This window comes from Onychomys torridus, chromosome 8, assembly GCF_903995425.1.
Source record: "Onychomys torridus chromosome 8, mOncTor1.1, whole genome shotgun sequence".
NCBI lineage: Eukaryota > Metazoa > Chordata > Mammalia > Rodentia > Cricetidae > Onychomys > Onychomys torridus.
This window is the reverse complement of record NC_050450.1, coordinates 36846039-36852499: the sequence shown is the minus strand read 5'-3', so window position 1 is coordinate 36852499 and position 6461 is coordinate 36846039. Positions and strand designations below refer to the sequence as shown.

Here is a 6461-nt window from a genome sequence, read left to right as displayed (position 1 = left end):
ATTCTGCATGAAGTGATAAGATTTTGATTGATTTATTCCTTGATTTCTTCTGCCTGGTATCAACTCTTAAAGGCCTTTAAAAACTCTGTGCTCTATTCAGCACATAGCTCATGTTTGACAAGCAGACAGTGAGTATTTGTTGAATCAATGTCAACATGGCTGGGGGAGAGTGCATCTAGATGGATCTAGAGCCCTGAGGACAGAGTTTTAAGTATTCTTGCCACATCAGTGATGGCTGAAACCTTAGAGCAAAGCAGGTCAACAAGGAGCAGTGAGGACGTGAGACCCAACCACAGAATCTATCAGATGTGTCATAGTTTGATTCTCTGGCTCCTTTTCTTATAAACAGGATTCAAATGTAACCTTCACTTTGCATTTAGGGAGCAGAAAGGAGCCATGCTTGACATAGGACCTCTTGACTCAGGCTGCCCAGATTTGAATTCAAGCCTGCAGTTTACTAATTTATCAAACATAGTTTCAAGTTTGCAGCATGGCAGGTTTCCTTCTAAAATAGTGTTAGTGACTACACTTAACATATAGATTTTATGAGGGTTTAAGTTAGATGATAGTCCAGAATCCTCCAATCCAAATTAGATTTTATTTGTATTATTCCAACCATTAAGCATAGCACTTAAAAATTTTAATTAAGTTTGTTTTAAGTGTGGGTTTGTGCATGTGGGTGCAGTGCCTATGGAGGTCGGAGGGGCATTGAACCTCTTAGAACTGTAGTTACATGTGGTTGTGAGTAGGGTCCTCTGCAACAGCAGTATGTGCTCTTTAGGGCTGAACTTTATCTCCAGCCCCATTCATCCTGTTCTTTTTTTTTTTTTTTTTTCAAGAACAGGATTGCCGGGCAGTGGCGGCACATGCCTTTAATCCCAGTACTTGGGAGGCAGAGCCAGGCAGATCTCTGTGAGTTCGAGGCCAGCCTGGCCTACCAAGTGAGTTCCAGGAAAGGCTCAAAGCTACACAGAGAAAACCTGTCTTGAAAAACCAAAAACAAAACAAAACAACAAAACCAACCAGGATTTATTCCTTTTAATTATATATATATACATACACACATATCTGCATATATACACATACATACATACATACACACGTGCCTATGTATGGGTGTGTGTGCGTGAGTACTGATGCTCACAGGAGCCAGAGACATTGGATTACCCTGGAGCTGGAATTATGGGTAGTTGTTAGCTGCCTGATGTGGGTACTAGGAATCAAGCTCCAGTCCTATGCAAAAGCCGTACTCATTTTTAACCACTGTGCCATCTCTCCAGCCACCAGGATAAAATTTAAATGTACTAGACCAAATAGGAATGACTATATAAAGAACATAGGCATTTTATAGGGTCTTATAATAACCAAGGTACCTTTTTTATTTGTCAAATCTTCAAGTTTTTTTCTATGTATTAATGCCTGGTGACCAATTAATGGAAAACATGTAGACAAGAACCTGAGTTTTATACTTTTCAAGTCCAGCAGTCTTTCAGACTAGAGAATCAGAAAGAGAATATGAAGCTTTGAAGATTTAAAACTGGGGCAAGCAAAGGAGCCCTGCATGGGCACCAGGTGTTATTTGTGAAAGGAGAGCTGGGTTTTCCTGGTTGGCTGGGTTGGCCTCTTGTGATGGAGAGCCTTGTGGACCCTATCCCTTCTCAGGGCCTTTGGTTACAGACACTGGAGAACCTACTTTCACAGTATAGTCTCTGCCATTGGGTAAATTGAGACTCAGTCCCCTAAGCATTTGCCTCAAGCCTCCAAATCCTGACCAGGGGACTTCCTCTTCCTCCAGGCATTTCTTCTGAACTCATGAAGCCTACTCTGGCAGTAACATTCAATTGGTTTTCTCCATAAGTCATGTAAAACATTCCTGGGTAGAAAGCTGTCTACTGTGTGCCACTGGCCCCCAAAATATCAAGTGGGCTATCTGGAAAACTATTGAAAATTGTGGATCCCCAAAATCCATTAGGGGGATCTCAGGTGTTGGGGGAATCTATGATGACCCACCTGTGGCTGCTCATCTGCTGATGTTAGTTCTCCTTTCTGTAACAGCAGCTGTCCAGGGTGAAGACTGAGGCCTTGGCTTCTGAGGTATGCCTTGGACACCAGTTGCATCCGTGGGCTGAAGGAAGGATCTCAATCCTGGCTATTGAGGCTGTAGGCATGGTTGTGATGGGAGAAGTGGGGATACACAGGCAAAGGATATTCATACAGTTGGGCTTCATGTTTGCTTGGTCTTATTTATGGCTAGGGGTCCTGTAGGGCAAAGGCAGGGACTCCTCAGAGTCACCCCTGCAGCTGCTGACCCACTGGTCACCCTTGAGTTAGCAGAAGTTTAGGAAGCCTATGGTGCCGATGTTGCCACACTCCTGGGCAATGGAGAAACATTGATGGATATCACCATGTCTCCAGACACTCAGCAACCACCAATGTCTGGGCACAAAGCACACCTGGGGCTGGTGCACAATGCATGGCATTCCCAAGAGCCCTGACAAGCCTAAGACAGCAGCTGCTTTGTGTATGCACAAGCTTTCCAGCTTTGTCCCCACAATGTACCTTGTTGCTAAGACACTACCCTTCCACAGCAAAGGTTATATTAAGAGCCATAAGCATGTATTAATAAATACAAGTGGCTAGAAAAAAAAGATTTAAAACTGACATTCATCCATCTTTGATGAAGCCCCTGAATTCTGTGTATCCCCCAAATTTCCAGAGGAAGGATGTGTGCTTGGACTTCAACACTAGAACAGATGAACTTAATCTCTTTTCATTCCCTCATTCAACAGGTATTTGTAGAGCTTTGTGCTGGGTACTGTGTGGGATATGGAGAAGTACAATTTATAGATTTTGCCCTTTAAGCTTTTATTGCTTAATCATAGTGAGAGGGAGTCAAAGAGACACAGGATGAAATCGTAGGCTGATAGAGTCTGAACTTTCAGTTCTGGTGGTTGAAGCTTAGGTAAAATCATATGAAATATAGACTGTGTTTCCTCCTAATCAAGCAAACAGCCCATAGTGGTGAAGACATTTATCCTTCTTTCCTGTCAGGGACTGACATGTTCAGCCTAAGGAAGACGTTTTCTCATCATGGTCAGGATAGACATTTCCCAGTTGTGAGACTGGAGGTGTGAAGAAACAGGGATGGATGTGCCTCTGCAGCAACCCCTCCCTCACTGGCCATTCCTTCCCAACCCCTTTTATCACTTATAAGGATAAGAGGCAGCATTGACTCCTTCCTTCTACACTCACTAGAGGGTGACTTATTTCAGTGGGGTTGTATGACCCTGGAAGGGTACACACAGAGACAACACTTGGCCCTTTCCTCAAGTACACGTGACAGTACAGATAATATGGCTTTGGAGGCAGACTCTCTGGGCTTGCCTCCAGTTCCTAGTACTTAGCAGCTGTGAGACCTTGGGCATGTAACTGCACTACTACAGCTCTTGGTTTTCTAGCCCGGGAAGCTGATATAATAATGAGGATTCAGTAATCTAATCTGTGTGAATTTCATAGCAAGCACCCTGCTAGACACATCATAACTCTATTAGCTGTTATCATTAATGGCCTAGGTGAGTGCTATGTTAAATTTCCATGTGTTGAAATCCTCTTTTCTAAAATGATGGTATTAGTGAGTGGTAGCTTTGGGAGGGGAGTAGATTATAGGGAGAAGTCTTATGAATGAGAATAGAACATCTGTAAAGAAAGTCCTAATAGAGATCATTTGCCCTTTCCACCATTTGAGGTCAGAGTTAGAAGGCGATGTCTATGACAAGAAAGTAGAAATCTGCCAGTGTCCATCCAGGGATTTAGTCTTTGTCATGGTGAGGAATGCATGTCTAGCATTGGTAAGTCACATAACTTAGGGTGCTTGTTATGCCATCCTGAATAGACGAGACAAGGGGTCGTCCCTAAGGATGCAGGGAACTGGAAGCAGCATCCCTCTTTCTTTAATAGTGAGAACTGTTACAACTAAGTAACAAAAACCTAATGATTTTGGGACTCATTAGAAAGATGAGGTCAAAGAATAAGCAAATTAGCTTTGGTGGGGGAAGGAAGAGGCTCCTCAGAAGAGAAAGTAGATGTGTGGACTCTATGCTCTGTGATGGTCATTAAGAAAGGGAGGGGTGACATATAAATGAATAAAAAAAATAACAAGTACCTCAATGGTTTTCTGTAAGTTGGATATGGGTGAGGGACTAGGAACTACCAGGAAGGAGAGGAATTTGTACCAGATCCTGGGCTCCTTGCCATAGTTTTTGGCCATAAGAATACCAAGTGCAAGAGTAGGAAGTAGCCAAAAAAAAAAATCACTCCTAATAGAGTGTGGGAGGAAGGATTGACACCGTGAGGAAGGTGAAAGAATTTCTCTCCTTCCTGGAACCTTGTCTCCTCTAGGGACAGGTGTCCCAACTACTTGGGAAGGATAGCTCTGTAGTTCTCCAGGAATAAAGAGAGATTGGTTGTGTTCAGAGAAAAAGCTGAGGGCTAGAGCCAGGGATTAACTGTGCAGGCATGTTTCCGGGCAGTAGCTGTCCTGTTTCACATCCATTTTGCAGCAGAACTGCTTCCCCTTTCCCTTCCATACAAATCCTCTCTGGCATGCTATAATAATATGGAGGCATGGTTGCCCATTACTTCCTGTGCTGTGATGGCAACATATGCCCACATGACCTGCCAGGTGGCATTCTGTGACTTGGAGATGCAGGAGACCCACTACAAGACTGACTAGCACCATTAAAGTCTGCATCTCCAAGTGGCCAATATCGCCCATGTCACCACTGAAGGCCTCAAGAAACCAGCAGGCTGTGGTAGAGGGGGCCAAGAACATGGCCACCTACTACACGATCCGCAGTAAGAGGTTTGCCAGCCTCAGTGCCTAAGAAAAATCACCTACCTTCAGTCCTGCCCATATGTAGAGCTGGAGATGAAGGTGGTGCAGGCTGTGAATCACCAAGAAGAGATGATGATTAAGAATGTGGAGAAGGAACTAGGTGTGAACAGTGTGGGCAAGGTGCCGTAAATGTAGCCATTAAGGCTCCATCATTCCCATATCCCCATAAAGGACTTTGACTTCTGCAAAAGAGTCCAGGAATGGCAAGGCTGGTGACTCACAACTAAGCCTGGGTTGAGAAGCTGTCCCAGCTCCCATGGTTTGATCAGCAGATGAAGTTTATCAAGCAGCAGGTGTAGGAAATAGAAAAAGAGGAAGACCTAGATGATGAAGATTGAGAGCATACTGAGTCTGATGAAGAATTTGGCTATGAAGAAACAGGCACCATGGACCACATGGAGGATGTGGAAGATGAAGGGTCTGGGCCAAGCCCACACTCAGGCGCTATCTCAAGAGCAGAGTGCTTATTTTGTTCCCACCATTCATTATCCCTCATGAAGAATGTGACTCACAGAACCAAAACCCACAGCTTCTTCATTCTTTACACAGAGTATCTCTCAGACAGATTAATGACATGAGAGGAAGCTGGCATTGGCAAGATTTACTTGTGGGACAAGGAGGAAAATTGTTCTACTCTGTGGAAGGTGTCCAGGCACACAAGAATGACAGAAGCCCCTGCAAAGCTCTTCACATATGGTGATGCTACTTTAGAATCCCCAGAGGGCTGTGATTTTAGGAGTAGCTCCACAGATCACAGGGAGGCAGATGAGGCTGAGGAGCTGCCCTCAGACAGGATCTTGGAATGTGATGATGAAACCATGGTGCTGATTCTTCCTTCCTGTGCCAGAGCAGCTCATCACTCTTAGATGGGGTACTACAGACGGTGATTTGGCTTATCAAGAGCTGTGGAAGTTGCTAGAAACCAGAAGGCTGTGGGCTGGAGCAGCTCTCATGTAGGAGTGAGCTGTGCAGTATGTCCAAAGGATGAGATCAAATCGGATGCTGAAGACAGGCATGAAACAGTGCCAGCCAACAGATGCACTCCAGGACCCAGGTGGGATTCTGAGAGGCCGAGACTGAGATGCATTTCCTGCCATACTTTCTCCTTGCCTGAGGACCAGTGGAAGCCAGACTGTGGAATAGATTTACTGCTACTTCCCAATTAAAGCAAAATGTCAGAATGGAAAAAGTGAGAAGACATACAAAAAAATGTAGTTGAAAAACTCACTCCCAAGCCAGGTGTGGTGGTGCATGCTTGGAATCCCAGCACTCTAGAGGTAAAAACAGGAAGATCAGGAATCCATCCTAAGGTATACAGTGAGTTCAATTTTAGCCCAGGTTATATAGATCATGCCCCGCTCCCCAGACTAAACCTAAACAAAGCTATATACCAAGAGATAAAGCCATCCATAATACTGGACTCAGAGAAAACATAGATTTTAGAACTATTAGTTTAGAACTTTAATTTTTTTTAACTAATTTTTTTGAGGCAGGATCTTACCATGTAAGTCAGGCCTCAAATATGCAATTCTTCTGGCTTAATGTTCTCAGTGTTGGAATTACAGGC

General features: G+C 44.1%; 2 pseudogenes; one reads left to right on the top strand and one right to left on the bottom strand.

Annotated features, from left to right (window-relative positions):
- Nucleotides 1-1531: 1531 nt before the first annotated feature.
- Nucleotides 1532-4267, bottom strand: LOC118588643 (annotated as a pseudogene).
- A 1013-nt stretch (nucleotides 4268-5280) lies between these two features.
- Nucleotides 5281-5960, top strand: LOC118588642 (annotated as a pseudogene).
- The last annotated feature ends 501 nt before the right edge of the window (nucleotides 5961-6461 follow it).